This window comes from Scyliorhinus torazame, chromosome 23, assembly GCF_047496885.1.
Source record: "Scyliorhinus torazame isolate Kashiwa2021f chromosome 23, sScyTor2.1, whole genome shotgun sequence".
Taxonomy (NCBI): domain Eukaryota; kingdom Metazoa; phylum Chordata; class Chondrichthyes; order Carcharhiniformes; family Scyliorhinidae; genus Scyliorhinus; species Scyliorhinus torazame.
The window spans coordinates 78,484,926-78,504,384 of NC_092729.1; the positions used below are offsets into that span (position 1 = coordinate 78,484,926).

Genomic DNA, 19,459 nt, shown 5'->3' on the forward strand with positions numbered 1-19,459 from the left:
ATAAATACCCACTGCGTTCTGGGATAATGAAGTCAAAAGATCCCACATCCTCTGAAATAAATGGTATTCCCCTCGTTGCAGAACTTAAAGACAGCCCCTTATTCTGAGACTGTTTCTTCTAGTAAGTGTCTCCCGGGTTACTGCCTGTTCCGAAACGTGCATATGTCACTGAAATAGGAATAGTTAACATTTCCATAAAGCATTAGAGCAGAAGGACAGTGCCCAGCTTATGGCATTCTTAATCTGCTTTATACAGACATAGAGAGTATGAACGGTCTATTGAATGTACCCCAGCCAGAAATTTAACTTGCGGGTTCCACCATGGCCGCCATAATAGGGGCCTGGCTGCAAAATGGTAATAGCTGTAAATGATGACAAACCAGGAGTAAAATACAAAGAAATGCAGCATGAAACTACACCCTCAAGGAATATTAGTCTCACGACAGGAAGCTTTTACTATTAAGTTGTATAAAGGAGAGAGGTCAGAAGAGAATCCCTTCCTTGTTAACTGATAAATGTGTTAATGAAAATAAGGAAATGACAGACTTGCTGAAGAATGACTTTGGTTCATTATTTACAATAGAGGAAGAGTTCAAAATGCCAGAGATACGAGGAAATATATTATTGATTCTGAACCAGGGACTGTACAAATGTCATACTATCAGGGTGTCAATGGCCTATAAATGAATAGTGTTCGAGTGTGAGAGTTCAACAGTAACAAAATTCGAACTAGAGGGTCTTCATATAAGTAGATGGCAACATTACAAAAATCTGACCTACAATCTTCCAAATTTCTCTGGATTTGAGAAACATCCCTTTGGATTGGACAATTACACATGTCGCTCTGTAATTTAAGCGGCGTGACAGAGAGAAAAGGGTGAATTTGTGCCGCTTTTCGGAACATTTGTGACGGGGAAATGAATGGTGTTCACCCTCAAGGACAGGGTGTGTGAACAGGTTTAAATGTCCCAGCTGATAAGAACGAGCGAGCGTGGATTTGTAAAGTTTATTTATGGGTGATTCAGGGTAATCCATTTCGGACAGAGATAGGGAGGCATTTCTTCACACAACGAGTGTTGAGCCTGTTGGATTCATTACCACAGGAAGCATTTGATGCTAAAACATTGAAGATATACAAGAGGAGGCTGGAAGTAGCACTTGGGGAGAATGGGAACAAAGACTATGAGGAGAAAACAGGACTAGGCTATTGAGTTGGATGATCAGTCCTGATCGTGATGAATGGCGGAGCAGGCTCGAAGGGCCAGAAGGCCTCATCACCTTTCTTCTATGTATCTATGTCTGCACTAGAGCCAATCAACCGAAACATCTTTGGAATGTGGGAGGACAGCGGAGCACGCAAAGGAATACCACGCAGGCAGGGAGAAAATGTGCAAACAGACAGTTTCCCGAACTCGGAATCGAGCCCGGGCTTCTGGTACGTTTAGGTGGCAGTTCTAACCACTGTGTTAATTTGCCGCCCCCTCGTCCTTCTAGTTCCCCAACTCGCTTAAATCTAGGACACTCTTTCTGTACCTTTAACACCAATTCCCCAGCTTACTAATGTAAGTGATACTTTTTTTCTGTAAATGTTCACCCTTGCACGCCAGCTCGTTAATATACAAGATGCTTATTCTGCCACATTGTCCGATTGTCCTCCAGCTAGATTATATACATGACCTATTTTCTGTAAGTGTATCTCCTATGTAATCAGCTGGCTGATATAAATAATGTTTTATTCTATTGCTGGCTTCTTAATATTGTGGAGCTGTCTCCTCGTTCCTCAGCTAGCTTACATACAGGACCCGTTTTCTATAACTGTGTCTTCTAGTTCCTCAGCTAGCTTATATACAGGACCATTATTCTGTAACTGACCATTGTTCTGTAACTGTATCTCCTAGTTCCTCAAATCACGTGTATACATGACCCTTGTTCAGTAACTGTGTCTCCTAGATCCACAGCTAACATTTAAACATGACCCTTATCCTGCACCTGGGTTCGGCAGTTTTCCAGCTCACTTCTATACATGGCCCTTATTCTGTAACTGTGTCTCCTAGTTCCCCAGCTAGCTTATATACATGACCTGTTTTCTATAACTGTGTCTCCTAGTTTGTCGGCTAGCTTATATACATGACCCTTATCCTGTTCCTGGGTCCGCCAGTTCCCCAACGAGCTTCTATGCATAAGGCTCATTCGGAATCTGTGTCTGTAATTTCCACAGCGAGTTTTCACACATGACCCTTATTCTGTAACTGTGTATCCCAGTTCCGTAGCTATCTCATATTACTGACATTGGTTCTATTACTGTGTCTCCTAGACCTCCGGCTCCGTATTTTTCCCTGATTATTATATTTACCATCAATTATTTCAGAGCGGTTCTTTCATATAATCCTCTCAATTGTCTACCAACATTAGATTTTAAAATGATATTTGATATTTAAACTTACTCGCAGCCTCCTTCACCCGAGAGATGGAAAACCCTAAGGGAAATGAACTCATGAAAAGATCAGGAGAAACACAAGCAAATTATTCAAATGTATGAGATCTATTTGCAAGTTGACGCAGCAGCCTCAGTTACAGAGGCAGCCTGTTAAAGATAATATTCTCTGCAGATTAGTGTGCACAGTGTTCTGAGACAGAGAATTCAAAAGATTCGAAATCTTCGGAAGTAAATAATATTCCCCCCGTTATGGACTTCAATTGCCTCCCCGGAGACTGTATCTTCTTGTACTAGACTCAAGGGTCAGTGTCAATACAGAAACGTGGATATGTCACTGAAATAGGTGCAGTTAACATTTGCGTAAAACATTAGAGCAGAAGGACAGGTTCCAGCTTGTGGCATTATTGATATTCTTTGTCCATAAAAGCAGAGTATGAACAATCGATTGAATGGTCCCCAGCCGCAAATTTAATTTTTGGGTTACGCCATGGCCGCCATAACAGAGGCATGGTTGCAAGATGGTAAATATCAGTAAATGGTGACAATGCAAGAGTCGAGTACAAGAAATGGGGGGGGCGTGAAAGTACACCCACGTGGTATTAAAATCATTCACGGACACTCGTTCAATAGGTAGGAAAAGGGGCGTGGAGGTAATGTACACGTTTAGGGAGTTAGGCTGGAATTTAAAAGCCAGGACAGACAGAGTTGTCATCTCTGGTTTGTTGCCGGTGCCACGTGATAGCGAGGCTAGGAATAGGGAGAGAGTGCAGTTGAACACGTGGCTGCAGGAATGATGTAGGAGGGAGGGCTTCAGGTATTTGGATAATTGGAGCGCATTCTGGGGAAGTTGGGACCTGTACAAGCAGGACGGGTTGCATCTGAACCAGAGGGGCACCAATATCCTCGGAGGGAGGTTTTCTAGTACTCTTCGGGAGGGCTTAAACTAATTTGGCAGGGGAATGGGAAACGGATTTGTAGTCCAGCAACTAAGGTAGCCGATATTCAGGACGCCAAAGCATGTAGTGAGGCAGTGGGGAAGGGAACACTGACAAAGGAGAGTACTTGCAGGCACGGAGATGGGTTGAAGTGTGTATACTTCAACGCAAGAAGCATCAGGAATAAGGTGGGTGAACTTAAGGCATTGATCGGTACTTGGGACTGCGATGTGGTGGCCATCACGGAAACTTGGATAGAAGAGGGGCAGAAGTGGTTGTTGGAGGTCCCTGGTTATAGATGTTTCAATAAGATTAGGGAGAGTGGTAAAAGAGGTGGGGGTGGCATTATTCATTAGAGATAGTATAACAGTTGCAGAAAGGCAGTTCGAGGAGTATCACCCTTTTGAGGTAGTATGGGTTGAAGTCAGAAATAGGAAAGGAGTAGTCACATTGTTAGGAGTTTACTATAGGCCCCCCAATAGTAGCAGAGATGTGGAGGAACAGATTGGGAAACAGATTTTGGAAAGGTGCAGAAGTCATAGGGTAGTAGCCATGGGCGACTTTAACTTCCCAAATATTGAGTGGAAACACTTTAGATCAAATAGTTTGGATGGGGTGGTGTTTGTGCAGCGTGTCCAGGAAGCTTTTCTAACACAGTATGTAGATTGTCCGACCAGAGGAGGGGCAATATTGGATTTCGAACTGGGTAATGAACCAGGGCAAGTGATAGATTTGTTAGTGGGGGGAGCATTTTGGAGATAGTGACCACAATTCTGTGACTTTCACTTTAGTAATGGAGAGGGATAGGTACGTGCAACAGGGCAAGGTTTACAATTGGGGGAAGGGTAAATACGATGTTGTCAGACAAGAATTGAAGTGCATAAGTTGGGAACATAGGCTGTCAGGGGAGGACACATGTGAAATGTGGAACTTGTTCAAGGAACAGGTGCTACGTGACCTTGATATGTATGTCCCTGTCAGGCAGGGAAGAGATGGTCGAGTGAGGGAACCATGGTTGACAAGAGAGGTTGAATGCCTTGATAAGAGGAAAAAGGAGACTTATGTAAGGCTGAGGAAACAAGGTTCAGACAGGGCATTGGAGGGATACAAGATAGCCAGGAGGGAACTGAAGAAAGGGATTAGGAGAGCTAAGAGAGGGCATGAACAATCTTTGGCGGGTAGGATCAAGGAAAACCCCAAGGCCTTTTACACATATGTGAGAAATATGAGAATGACTAGAGCGAGGGTAGGTCCGATCAAGGACAGTAGCGGGAGATTGTGTATTGAGTCTGAAGAGATAGGAGAGGTCTTGAACGAGTACTTTTCTTCTGTATTTACAAATGAGAGTGGCGATATTGTTGGAGAGGACAGTGTGAAACAGATTGGTAAGCTCGAGGAAATACTTGTTAGGAAGGAAGATGTGTTGGGCATTTTGAAAAACTTGAGGATAGACAAGTCCCCCGGGCCTGACGGGATATATCCAAGGATTCTATGGGAAGCAAGAGATGAAGTTGCAGAGCCGTTGGCAATGATCTTTTCGTCCTCACTGTCAACGGGGGTGGTACCAGGGGATTGGAGAGTGGCGAATGTCGTGCCACTTTTCAAAAAAGGGACTAGGGATAACCCTGGGAATTACAGGCCAGTTAGTCTTACTTCGGTGGTAGGCAAGGTAATGGAAAGGGTACTGAAGGATAGGATTTCTGAGCATCTGGAAAGACACTGCTTGATTAGGGATAGTCAGCACGGATTTGTGAGGGGTAGGTCTTGCCTTACAAGTCTTATTGAATTCTTTGAGGAGGTGACCAAGCATGTGGATGAAGGTAAAGCAGTGGATGTAGTGTACATGGATTTTGGTAAGGCATTTGATAAGGTTCCCCATGGTAGGCTTATGCAGAAAGTAAGGAGGCATGGGATAGTGGGAAATCTGGCCAGTTGGATAACGAACTGGCTAACCGATAGAAGTCAGAGAGTGGTGGTGGATGGCAAATATTCAGCCTGAATCCCAGTTACCAGTGGCGTACCGCAGGGATCAGTTCTGGGTCCTCTGCTGTTTGTGATTTTCATTAATGACTTGAATGAGGGAGTTGAAGGGTGGGTCAGTAAATTTGCAGACGATACGAAGATTGGTGGAGTTGTGGATAGTGAGGAGGGCTGTTGTCGGCTGCAAAGAGACATAGATAGGATGAAGAGCTGGGTTGAGAAGTGGCAGATGGAGTTTAATCCTGAAAAGTGTGAGGTTGTCCATTTTGGAAGGACAAATATGAAGGCGGAATACAGGGTTAACGGTCGAGTTCTTGGCAATGTGGAGGAGCAGAGAGATCTTGGGGTCTATGTTCATACATCTTTGAAAGTTGCCACTCAAGTGGATAGAGCTGTGAAGAAGGCCTATGGTGTGCTCGCGTTCATTAACAGAGGGATTGAATTTAAGAGCCGTGAGGTGATGATGCAGCTGTACAAAACTTTGGTAAGGCCACATTTGGACTACTGTGTACAGTTCTGGTCGCCTCATTTTAGGAAGGATGTGGAAGCTTTGGAAAAGGTGCAAAAGAGATTTACCAGGATGTTGCCTGGAATGGAGAGTAGGTCTTACGAGGAAAGGTTGAGGGTGCTCGGCCTTTTCTCAATAGAACGGAGAAGGATGAGGGGCGACTTGATAGAGGTTTATAAGATGATCAGGGGAACAGATAGAGTAGACAGTCAGAGACTTTTTCCCCGGGTGGAACAAACCATTACAAGGGGACATAAATTTAAGGTGAAAGGTGGAAGATTTAGGAGGGATATCAGAGGTAGGTTCTTTACCCAGAGAGTAGTGGGGGCATGAAATGCACTGCCTGTGGAAGTAGTTGAGTCAGAAACATTAGGGACCTTCAAGCAGCTATTGGATAGGTACATGGATTACGGTAAAATGATATAGTGTAGATTTATTTGTTCTTATGGGCAGCACGGTAGCATTGTGGATAGCACAATGCTTCACAGCTCCAGGGTCCCAGGTTCGATTCCGGCTTGGGTCACTGTCTGTGCGGAGTCTGCACATCCTCCCCGTGTCTGCGTGGGTTTCCTCCGGGTGCTCCGGTTTCCTCCCACAGTCCAAAGATGTGCAGCTTAGGTGAATTGGCCAATGATAAATTGCCCTTCATGTCCAAAATTGCCCTTGGTGTTGGGTGGAGGTGTTGGGTTTGGGTGGGGTGCTCTTTCCGGGGGCCGGTGCGGACTCGAGGGGCCGGGTGGCCTCCTTCTGCACTGTAAATTCAATGATAATCTATGATTAATCTAGGACAAAGGTTCGGCACAACATCGTGGGCCGAAGGGCTGTTCTGTGCTGTATTTTCTATGTTCTATGTTCTATGTTCAATACAATTGTATAAAGGTTGTGACCAGGATCATGGTTTGCACTTGGTAACTGTTAAAAGTACAGTTGTCATGTAAAATAATTAAAAGACAGACATGATGAAGAATTACTTTGTTTCGGTATTTACAATAGAGGATGAGTTCAAAATGACAGAGATACGAGGAAAGATATTACTGAAACATGGCTGGGGACTGAACACAATTTACACTATCAGGGCGTCAATGGCGGAGAAATGAATGGTGTTAGAGTGTTAGAGAGATCCACAGGAACAGAATTCCAATTACAGGGTCTCCATATGATTAGATGGGATCATTACATATATCTGAACTACAATGTTTAAAAGATCTTTGGATTTGAGAACTATGCATTTAGATTGGACAATTACACACGTCGCTGTGCGATTTAAGCGACGTGGCACAGATTAAAAAACTGAATTTGTGCCTCTTATCGGAACATCTGATACAGGAAAATGAGTGGAGTTCAGCCTGAAGTACCGGGTGTGTGAACAGGTTTAACCGTTCCAACTGAGCAGCGAGCGAGCGAGCGTGGATTTGCAAAGGTTACTCATGGGTAATGAAGATGATGCAAATGTTTTCAAGCAGGACAGAGGTACTGGACAGGTGACTGAATGCGGACGTTTTTCATATGGAGTGAAATAAATAATTTGACCATCTAGCTTCCAGACATGTCACTGAATCTATACCTTTTTCGGCTACGTCTTCACTCTGTTCTTTACATGATCCCTATTCTTTAACTATCTCTACTAGATCCCAGATAGCCTATATAAATGGCCATCAGTCTTATGCATCGCCTGTTCTCGAGCTGGGTTATATACTTGAACATAATTCTGTAACTGTGCCTTATCGTGCCCCAGCGAGCTCAAATAAATAACCCTTGTTTTGTGAACATGTCTCCGAGTTCACTAGCTGGATTATATACATGATCATTAGTCTGTAACCGGGTGTCCTTGTTCTCTTCTAGCTTACACGCGTGGCCCTTATTCTGTAATTGTGTCTCCTCGTTCCACAGCCAACTTATATACATGACCATTATTCTGTCGCGGTGTCTCGTCGTTCCCCAGCCAACCTATCCACATGTTCCTTATTGTGCAACTACGTCTCTATTTTTCCAGCGAACTAATATACATGATAATTATTATTTAACTGTGACTGATCGTTCCCTGGCTAGCTTATATACATGGTGATTCTTATTCGGATAGTGTGTCCTGGATCGCCAGCTCGCTTATACACATGGTTCATATTCTGCAACTGTGTCTCCGGGTTTCGTAGCTAGCTCATATCAATTGCATTTTTTCTGTTCCTGTTTCTCAGAATTTAGGCTGTACAGATAGAAACCCAATCACATAAAAAAATGGAGTATAACATGGAAGGAATACCTTCTGCACAATTTAAATGGGAGATAGAACGATATTAATCACCGAAACACAAAGCAAATCCTGATCCTGTCAGAAAGTTTGGTATTGATGGAATTTGGTTGTGGAAGAAAGGAGAGGTCCGGCCCACAAAAGGGCATCAAATTGCGCAGCGATTCAATGGAGAAAAAGGTAGAAAGCAAAATAAGCAACGCCCCACGTCAAACAGTCCCAGTAAGGCAGTTGATTTCGGCCTCGGCGATTGTGGGTTCCTCTGTGGGGTGGAGTGAATGTTGGTCCGGAAGTTCGTTTTGACAGAGTCAGCGAACTGCCTTAGATCGTCTTCAGATATGGATGTTTTTTTCAGAGGTCATAGCTCAATATTGAGGATTTCTTGGTGTAAAGTAGCTGTTTGATATATTGGAGTGTGTCTGTGGTCATTAATATGTCTCCAGAAAATGTAACTCTGAACAGCAGATGATGTCATGGAACAGATACTGAAGCTGCTCTGCGTTTAGGTTTTCAACCAATCCTGGCAGCTTCTGATCAGCATTCTTCTCACTCTGACACTGTCTTTCCACTGACACAAACCAAAGCAATGTTTCTCCCGAGCTGTGACCAAACCCAACACTGAGGGAACAAGGTCACCTCCGCTTGTCAGGCAAATATTGTCCCTTTAACACCTGTCTTCTGTTTACCCTACAGCCGTAACACAATCACTACTTTGAAATGGCAACTGACAAAATGTAAAACTGGATTGAGAGATTTATGTTAGGAGATTAAGGAATATGGAAGCAACTGGAGTTAATCTATTAACCGACAGCCGGAATTAAAAGAAACTGGAGATCACTGCTCAGAATCCACATGAAATCCTGCCCCAGCCCACAGCCACGTCCAACAGTCATTATACTCAAAGCATTTCTCATCGTCCTCAGATATGGATGTTTTTTCAGAGGTCATAGATCACTTTAGAGTATTTCTTGGTGTATAGTAGCTGTTTGATATACTGCAGTGTATCTGTGGTCTCTAACATGTCTCCTGAAAATGTAATTCTAAACAGAAGATGATGTCAGGGAACAGATGCTGAAGTTGCTCTGTGACATGTGTCAGCAGAACACATGGTAGTTGCTGATGATATTCATTTTCCTGCGGAATAGACCAGATCATTCTCAGCGTATTCCATCAATGTTAAATATCAGGAAGTTTGGTTCATTGCAATGATCCCTGCGGTTCCCTCAGAAATGATCGAAAGTGTTGCTCCTATAACCTATCTCCCATTCTCCTCCCCTCTCTCGTCCTCAACTCTCTCTTTTATCCTTCAGTCCTCCACTTTCTCTGTCTCTCCTTCAGCATTAGAAACGCCAGAGGAATGAAGAGAGCAGTTACCACTTTAAACTCGATCATAAATGAAAAGATAAAGACGAATCTCCATACTATATTATTGAGGCAATAGTAGTGAATATATTAAACTATTGTAACTATTTCTCCTGACTAAGTGACACAACTGGAGGTCTCCCTTTTTGAATAACGGAGTGACCTGAGCTGCCCTCCAATCTGCAGGTACAGTTCCAGAGTCTATAGAATCCCGGAAGATGACCACCAATGCATCCATTATTTCCAGAGCCACGTCCTTACGCACTCTGGGATGCAGATTCTCAAGCCCCGGTAATTTATTTACTTTCAGTCCCAACAGTTTTCCCAGCACCATTTCTCTACCAATGTTGATCTCCCTCAGTACTTCCCTCTCACTATCCCTTTCATTCATCAACATTTCTGGGATCTGATTTGTGTTCTCATTTGTGAATACCCGTTTGCTTTGACCCATTATTTAAACGTAGCAATCATTACTAGCTTATGTATTTGTTACCGCGTCACCGCCCCCCCTCCCCCTCCACCCCCAAACAAAGCTCAAAATCATCCACCCAATGAATTAGTAAATTCGGCCAGGGTCACTCTATGAGCCTGGTATATGCCAGTTCTCCTTTATGATTGTATCGGTCAATGCGCTTCCGAGCACATATCAAGCACTTTTCAATATAATGCTTTATATATTTCCCAAAATATGCCTCCAACATCAGTTTTTCATTCTTTCTACGGTTGTTGCTATTGCATGATGTTCTAAATCCTCAATAAATCGATAAATTACCAGTTTCGATCTAGGGTTGGAAATATGTATCGTCCGTCTTGAAGAACTCGTTCGTCTAACTGATGTCTAACATGCTCTTGTGCTTCTTTAAGGGTGATGAGAACGGGTTTGATACCTCTCTAATCTGTTTCAAATCAACGCTTACCTTTGGAATTGAATAAGTCGCTCACTTTGATGCTGACGTACCTGGACAATGTGTAGGTTCAGTCGGCAGTTAGGAAGGCAAATGCAAAGTTACCATTCATGTCAAGAGGGGTAGAATACAGGACCAGGGCTGCATTTATGTGGCTGTATAATGCTCTGGTCAGGCCCCATTTGGAGTAATGTGAGCAGTTCTGGGCCCCGTATCTAAGGAACGATGTGCTGGCCTTGGAAAGGGTCCAAAGAAGGTTCACAAGTATTATCTCAGGATTGAAGAAATTGTCATATGAGGAACGGTTGATGACTCTGGGTCTGTACTCACAGGAGTTTAGAAGGATGAGGCGAATCTTATTGAAACTTACAGGATACTGCCTGGATACAGCGGACGTGGTGAGGATGTTTCCACTTGGAGGAAAATCTAGAACCAGAGTACACCAACTCAGACTAAAGGGACGAACATTTGAAACTGAGATGGAGAGGGATTTCCTCAGCCAGACGGTGGTGAATCTGTGGAATTCTTTACCGCAGAAGGCTGTGGAGTCCAAATCATTGAGTTCCTTTAAGGCAGAATTAAATAGGTTCTTGATTAATAAGGGGATCAGGGGTTATGGGGAGATGGCAGGAGTATTGGGATGAGAAACTATCAGCCATGATTTAATGGCGGACAGACTCGATGTTCCGAAAGGCCTTATTCTGCTCCTTTGTCTTCTGGCCTTATGGACAACACACTGGCCTCTTGCTTTGCTAACTGATCTGCACTTAGATTGCCTGATGGGGAGGGCCAATGGCGAGTCATTGCCTTAATTACCCCACTTTGATGCCCTTGGGCGTTCTTGATTGCATATTTTGTTAATGTGGTTGACGGGAGAGGCTGTTCATCGGTTAACACAAATCCTCCAGCTTCCAATATCGGCGAACAGTCAGTCAGTACTTGAGAAACATACATGCTGTCTGAAAGAATGTCATGTGGTGGGGGTGGGGGGGGGGTAATATTCCGGGAAGGTGACGACAAATGTTACTGCTGTTCATTAGACAGTCTGAGCGCTGATGTCACTGGATAGGTTCGATGTTCTTACCTCCAGCACCTGCCCCTGATTGTTCTCCATATGATTGCAACATCCGGATTCCCTCACTCCATCATCAATCGAGGATCCGCCTATACAATGTGTGAGTGGGTTTTTGTGTCTGTCTACTGTTCTCTGGTTTCTAATGTGCTATTCGGTACCACCCCTGCTTTGTTTTGGCAGAATCGGCCCCTTGGGACTAGGTGCTGCCACAAAGTGGTATTCTAGCGCTTCCCCGGCATTACTGATGTCTACAAGGAAAGTGGGTACAAGACTTCTGTTAACGGGAGTGGCCTAACCTTATCACGTTAACTCTCATCGGGCATTGTGATTCTGTCTAATAACTCCATCTTTTATTCGTCCATCTAATAATAACTGGAGGGGTGTCAGTTCTGCTAAAATAGTTCGTGGATTGAGGCCAAATATATAGGTAAAAAGTTGGATTGGCCCGGAAACTGCCAGTCCGTGGCATTCAAATGTGGAATATTCCTGTTGTGTCGGACGTAAGGGTGAGGACGCAGACGCAGCCGGTCCCAGCCTCCCGGGCCTTTGCTGTACTAGACCGGCAGAGATAGTAGCGTCCATCGCCGCTACGTGAATGTCAAAATGCAATTCTGGATTCCATGTCTGTACGGCTGGCGCCTTTTTAGTTCAGGAATGACCTGTGTGAACAGCACTGTCCCAGTCCAAGGGGTGTTCTTTGTTTGGTAAATAAAACAATGGTGAAGATCTTTGTTCCAACACTGTCCAAATGGTTCAGACAATATCATAACAGTCCTAAAATACAATCTTAAGTGTTTTAAATCGGGGCTAATAGGAATTGTCAGTTAGTCTATAGCCTTTTCCTTTCTACCTCTCGTTTCACACAGATCACCATAGCGGCTATAATTGTCATCCGGCTTTTCATCATCCCAGAATTTTGGGTTAACTTTTTGTCCCAGGATGGCGGGGAGGCCTCGCGAATCATCGAGGATATCTCAGTGTTCCTCTCTCCTTACGTTTTGGAGGAGAAGGGCGTCTACATACTGAGCTAAAATGTCCGTTTCGGATTATGGGAATATTGTGAAATCCCTGCGGTCCACATATGCAGGTGCACTGTTGACCCAGGAAGGTGAAAGGAAATTTGTATTGGCGTTCCCGTCTTAAGGAAATTCACCAAAATCTATTCCTGATATCTAAAACAGTAACATTTCGGGCTTGTGTAGTTCGTTATTTCCAAACCTCGGATTGCCCACGACAGCGTGGAGGTCACAGGGGCTGTGTAAGTCAGTCTTCGGTCGTCGATAGTTAGGGGGTCAGGACACATCCGGCTTTTTTATTGAACAGATAGGTGAATTATTTGCTGAGACTACAGGAAGCTGGACACCCTGCCCCATTAATCCGGAAATTACTTTCGGCACATGTTCTCCTGATTGTTTGGGAAACCAACATGACTTCTGAGCTTTGGTCCAGCCCCTCACCAGCGACCTCTCCTGACATTCCGCACTGCCATAATTGAGTTGGGTAGAAACCGGCTCTTGATTCCAGAGCACATGTTACACCGAGCGATACCCTGACATTTTGCCCGGCTGAACGCGCAGTTGGCTCACGGTACACATTTGGTCCATGGATTTACACACATAAATCGTGGATGATGCTTTTAACTCTCCATCCATTTGTCAAACAATGCAATTTGCTGTTTTGCAGGATAAATTAAACTTTCTCATTGGATCGAAATCTAAGTTGTGTTCGGTCCTGGAGATAAATCATTCAAGATAGCAGAATGGAAAATAAATATGTCTTCCTATGTAAACTCCAAAGGGTCAGTTTCTGCACCTTGTTGCAAATGGCTGTTGAAACCGTTCAACATGATTTTCCTTTCAATGCACCATTCAATTCGGGGTGAGCTGCTGGTGTTAAGTGTGGTCCACTATCCCATAAATATTTGCTGGATGCCTCCTACCCAACGCTCACTAGGAAACGCCCTATATTCTCAAATTTGACGCTGCGGAACCACTCTGCAGAGGCCTGACACCGTCATTGAGTACATAGCGGGCGCGTGGGGTGATTGAGCCAGAAACCTACGCCTCTCCATACTATGGCGACTCTTCTTTCGTGCATATTGGCGCCATCCGAGCTGCTGCCGGCGCGTCCAAGGGCTGGTGAGTTTCCTCAGGACCTTGTGAATATTGGTTAGGTTCGCGAGGGTCTGGAAAAGAAGTGACGGAGTCGGTCACAATTACACCTCCGGCCGGTTGACGCTAATCCTGGTCTTTTCGGTGGTGCGGCATTTCTCCTGCTTGTGGGTCCACCACGGATCTTATCTGGACCGCGTATCTCGGGATAGGGAGGGGAATGCACCTTTATTAGTATCTCTCTGTGTCCTCCGTCATGTTTCCAGATAGCCCTGTGTCCCTGAATTGGAACAACAACATTTTGCCGTTTTGGGGGCGATCCCGGTGGCCTGAGCTTCCCTTTGCCGTGCTCGGGTTAAATGGTGAAGGAGCCAGGTCACAGTGTGTGTTGAGTCAGGAGGGTCAACAGATTCCCAAGCTTTCTGGCCATTTTGGGCTGCATGTGAGACGAACGCATTAGTCAATCTGGTATCATTTGTGGTGCGCATATCTTGTCACAAAGAATAATTGTTCCCGAATTGTTGATCTCTCGAAACTCACCACAGTTGGCATTACAGAGATTGCTACAGTGATTATCAGTCTCTCCTTTCTGGTTATTCTTGTTCACTGTACACACCTCAATTCCTCGGCGTCACTGTGATATCCATGGCTGATTGTTAGATTTTAGTCAATGTCTGATGAAAGTCCTGTCTCATTGAAAATAGTTATCTGCACCTGCTTTCTCACTGCTCGTTGTTATTATTCCCTGAAGGACATTAGTGAACCAGCTGGATTTTTACGACAATCGAAAAAGGTTTCATGACCACCAATCGGAATTTATTTCCAGATCTTTATTGCATTCAATCTCTCCGAATGCCCTGGTTGAATTCAAACCCAGACCCCAGAGCATTTCCCTGGATCGCTGAATTACTACTACCTGCTATTTTAGGGAGTGGAAATCGGATGAGTCTCCCTGGACCCAAATTGTTTCCCTTGAGGGATTCCATTTTCTGTAAAACGAGATTCCTTTCAAGGAGTTCTCCCATAATCTCTTTGGCAGCATCGCTTTGGCAACTGAGAGAGATCAGCGGCTCCAGACGGTGCGAGGGGAGAGATTGAAATCTGAGATTCGCAGCCTGGAATGTTACAACAATGGCTGTGAATGTGAGAACAATGGATTGGAATGATACAACAATGCTTCCGAATCTGACAACTGTGGGTAGGAATGTTCCATCAATGGATGAGAATCTGGAAACAATCCAAGTTGGCCAGAATCTGAGAACAAAAGACTGGAATGTTCCGACAGTAAACAGGGGTTTATTCGGCGCGCTTTACCAACTTTCTACATTTTATAAATGGATGTCATTGGAAAAACGGATCTATTTCACACTCCAGATCATTCAGGCGGGTTACTATCCCTTCCTTGCTGTTTTCGGTGTGCCTGGTCAGTAACTATATCTCTATTAATTTTACAATTCATTGTTTAACACGGGATTTTGTTTGATTGATATTTGGTTGTGAAAATGCATTTTGTGAAGTTCAATCTGAAACACCTTTACCTCTCCATCAATCTAATTTCACTGATCTGTCCAATGTCTGAGCCTTAAAATAATATAGTTCACAATCTCTGCAATTGCTTTCACATGGTGGAGAGTTCCGAACTCACGTCATTTCCAGTACCAAAACTGTATAATATCATCTCCAAAATATCACTTCACCAATTCTGACTTAGAGACCCCTTCACATATTCTCAAATGTGCCTTTGTTAAAGTCGGACTCGAGAACTCCAATGCCATCAGCGGAACACTTCAGATGACCAAACTCTGCAGCGCGCTGAAAATCCCTGCCTCTGTTCAATCGCCATTCTGATGCATGACGTGGAGATGCCGGCGTTGGACGGGAGTGGGCACAGTTAGAAATCTTGCAACACAAGGGTAAAGTCCAACAGTTCTGTTTCGAATCACTAGCTTTCGGAGTACAGCTCCTTCCTTAGGTCCTTCCTCACCTGTCGAAGGAGCTGCGCTGCGAGATAGTGATTCGAAACAACCTGTTGGACTTTAACCTGCTGTTTTTAGACTCTTTTCTGATGCAAGCATTGCGCACATATATTCCCTTTCGCGCTGCTCATTGACCTTTTCCACATGTCTGCAACATCTATCCACTGAAGGCTGTTCTTTCCACCTTTTTGACGTAAATTGACATATAAAGACATATCTTCATTGTGGCAATCTCCGGCGCACTCTGCCAACAGGAGCCTGCGCTGAGATTGTTACGAGAGTGCTTTAGAGCTGGGTCAAATACATCAAGTTCAAGTGGTGAGTTCTAACGGGATCTAAGGGGGTAACTAGCAATTAAACTGATCTTCAATTGAAAGCTAAATTAGCCCTCAAATCGGGTAATTGAAAGCTACTCGTTTGGCGAGTTGTATTCCTGAAACAGGATTCAGCTGAGTCACACTCAACTGTATCTGTTGGATTGTGCAACTGGTTTAATTCTGTTTCCAGAGCATTGGATATTGAGGCCGATAAACAGGGAAGACAATCAGTATTGTTTGTCTGCACTGTTTGGCAGTACTGTTTTTCTGCACTGTGAGTGCTACTTGGCAGGGCGAGAGTGCTTGGCAGTTGGGTGGAAAACACGGAGTTGGGTGAAATTGGCTGAAGGTGAAACGGAAATATCGGACGCAGAGCTGAGCAGGAGATTATCGAACAGACCTTGGGAATGTAAAGAGGTTTCATGATTCACTGACACATTCTTCCGACTTGAGGGACGGGGGGCATGAAGAGTGTCATCACAGGAAGGTGTGATTTCCTTGGCGAATAAGGAATCTGTTCAAATTTGAAAATCCATTTGAAATTTCTTGTTATATATTGTCTTCATATTGAGGTAATGGGGAAATATTAAAAATGCTTTAAATGTTAAAAAAATTTAAATTACATTTTAAAAATGAGAGCTTGAGGGGGGGGGGTGTTCTTCCGGCATGATATAAGAGCTGATGTGCCCCATTGTGGTATCTAGTGACCACATGTGTAGTAAGTGTTGGTTGCTCGAGGATCTCCGGCTCACAGTTGATGAGTTGGATTCTGAGTTTCAGGCGTTGCGACAGATCAGTGAGGGGGAGAGGTACCTTGTGTTCCAGGAGGTTGTCCCACCAATTAAGCGGCAATTTAGCATGGCCAATCCATCGATCCTGCACATCTTTTGGTTTTGGGGGCAAAACCCACGCAAACACAGGAAGGATGTGCGAACTCCACACAGAGAGCGTCCGAGAGATGGGATCGAACCTGGAACCTCGGCATCGTGAGGCAGTAATGCTAATCACTGTGCCACGTGCTGTTCTTTGTCAATGGTTTTACTGAAATCCATGAAAATGACATCCACCGCCCTCCCCTCATGAATCATCTTTGTCACCTCCTCAAAAAACCTTGAGCAACTTGGTGAGGTGCGACCTCGCCTTCACAAAACCATGCTGTCTATCTCAAATTTGCCCATTTCTTTCCAAATGAGGATCAATCCTGTCCCTGAAAATACTGTCCAATAATTTACCTACAGGCGACGCGAGGCTCAACGCTGTATAATTTCCTGGATTATCGCTGCTGCCTTTCTCAAACAGCGGTAACACGTCAGCTATTCTCCAGTCCTGTGGTATCTCACTAGTGGCCAATGAGGACACAAAGATGGCAGTTAATGCCCTAGCTATTTCCTCCCTTGCTTCCCTCAGTATTCTGGGGTAAACACATCCGGCCAAGGAGACGGATCTACTTTAATATATTTTAAAAGACCCAATACTTCCTCCTTTTTTATTTGAACATGGCCCAGACTATCCACACACCTCACCCAAGAATCGTCTTCCACAAAGTCCTTTTCTTGGTGAACACTGATGAAAAGTACTCACTTAGAACCCGTCACGTCCTCTGGTTCAACATATAGATACCCCACTCACCTTAACCGGTCCAATCCTTTTGCTGGTCAGCCTTTTTTTTCCGCACGAATTAGATGCTTTGGGATTCACGTAAATCTTCCTTGCCAAGTGATTTCATGATCATTCCTCGCCCTCCTAATTTCCCTCTTAATCACCTTCCTACTTTCTCTGCACTCCTCTATAAAGCATCGAGGTTTTCATCACAATGAATTCCCATCAGCCAATAGCGTCTGTGTCCTTTCCAAAGCAATCAACTAGGAATGTTACTGGATTCGGTGACATATTTCATACAATCATAGAATTCACTGTGCAGAAGGAGGCCATTCGGCCCATAGAGTCTGCACCGGCCTTGGAAAGAGCACGCTACCCAGACTCACGCCTTCAGCCTATCCCCGTAACCCAGTAATCCCACGAAACCATTTTGGACATTATGGTCAATTTAGAATTGCCAATATACCTAACCTGCACATCTTTGAGGAAAGTGCAGCATCCGGAGAATAAAATCCATGCTGACACGGAGAGAACGTCACGACTCCGCACAGACAGTAATCCAAGCCGGGAATCGAACCTGGGCCTGGAACTGTAAAAGAACAGTACCAACCACTGTATACCGTGCCGACATAATATTCGAACCGGATCAATAATCGTTCTGTCAAACTAACGTTTTTCTCTCCACCCAGATGCAGAATTTCACTGTTTATTTTGCTTCCCTCCAGCTAATGTAGCTACGATTGTGACCCTGACTCTTCGGAATTGTGGGCTCTCCAGATGTGTCACTCGCTACCTGCTGGCCATGGCAGCAGCAGATCTACTGGTCATTATTATCGATCTAATATTCAGACACATCCCGATTGTTTACTGGGAGCGGTTTTATTTCATGTGGTCTATGCCTGTGTGTAATATCCATGCTGTCTTTCTTTATGCAGCTACGGACTGTTCTGTCTGGTTTACTGTGTCTTTTACCTTTGATCGATTTGTTGCCATTTGTTGTCAGAAGCTGAGCAATAAATATTGCACTGAGAAAGTGGCGGCTGTGGTTCTCGGAACCGTGGCTGTGCTGAGCTGTTTCAAAAACATTTTTTGGTATTTCATGTTGTCAGACCGGTACACGATTAGAAACACACCCATCTTCTGTATTATAACATTCTCCACTCAAGTATCTCCTGTTTGGATAGCCATCGAGTTTCTGCATCACATTGTGACCCCGTGTGTCCCATTCGTCCTGATTCTGTTGCTTAATGTTGCAACCATCAGACACATAGTGGTGAGCAGTAAAGCCCGCAGCCGACTTCGGGCAAACAATGCTGCGAAGAGTTCCAGAGACCCAGAGATGGAGAGTCGAACAAAATCAATCATATTGCTGTTCGTTATCTCGTTGAATTTCATCCTGTTATGGACAGTTTTAATGGTGTATTCTATATGGAGACGGACATATTATTGATAGATGATTCTGCATTGATGAGTGATGTCGTTCTGGAAATTGGCTTCATGTTGCAGCTTCTGAGCTGCTGCACAAACACTTGTATTTATGCCGTGACCGAAACTATTTTTAGGGAGCAGTTGATGAATGTACTGAAGTATCCATTTGTTTCGATTTTTCGATGCATTCAGAGATGTTCAGAAATGAATAATTGACAATTTGGAGAAATTAATTGCTTGTTTCAATTTTCCCATCACTGTCGTTGGGAGAGAGCGGACCGGAAGTACTCCCATGGGAAAAAAGTCGGGGGACCCACTGTCACTGTCGCAACATTAGCAGGTGTTGCTCTCTTTGGTTGGCTCTGAATCTGACGGTCAATATGGTCGCCTTCCTTAATCCGAATTATATTTGCTCTAGAGTATCCAGGTATCGTTCGATACCGCCACAACTTTCAAACCCGCATACTGATCAAAGAGTCGGTGCACCAGTTAGTTAATTCAAAGTCAATATTATTTATTTACACACACAGTAATATCTACTCATGCACGAAATACTACAGACTAAACCAACACTACTGCTA

The 19,459-nt window shown here is 44.2% G+C and overlaps 1 long non-coding RNA gene across 2 annotated transcripts; it reads left to right on the forward strand.

The window, feature by feature from the left end:
* The first annotated feature begins 3,167 nt into the window (after window positions 1–3,167).
* On the forward strand, window positions 3,168–18,311 carry LOC140399782 (uncharacterized). 2 transcript variants are annotated; one of them, XR_011937870.1, is made up of 3 exons: window positions 3,168–3,560; window positions 7,187–7,330; window positions 18,176–18,311. It is a non-coding gene; the product is annotated as an uncharacterized lncRNA (long non-coding RNA). The 2 variants fall into 2 exon arrangements; XR_011937869.1 differs by lacking the exon at window positions 18,176–18,311 and having other exon boundaries at window positions 7,187–7,627.
* The last annotated feature ends 1,148 nt before the right edge of the window (window positions 18,312–19,459 follow it).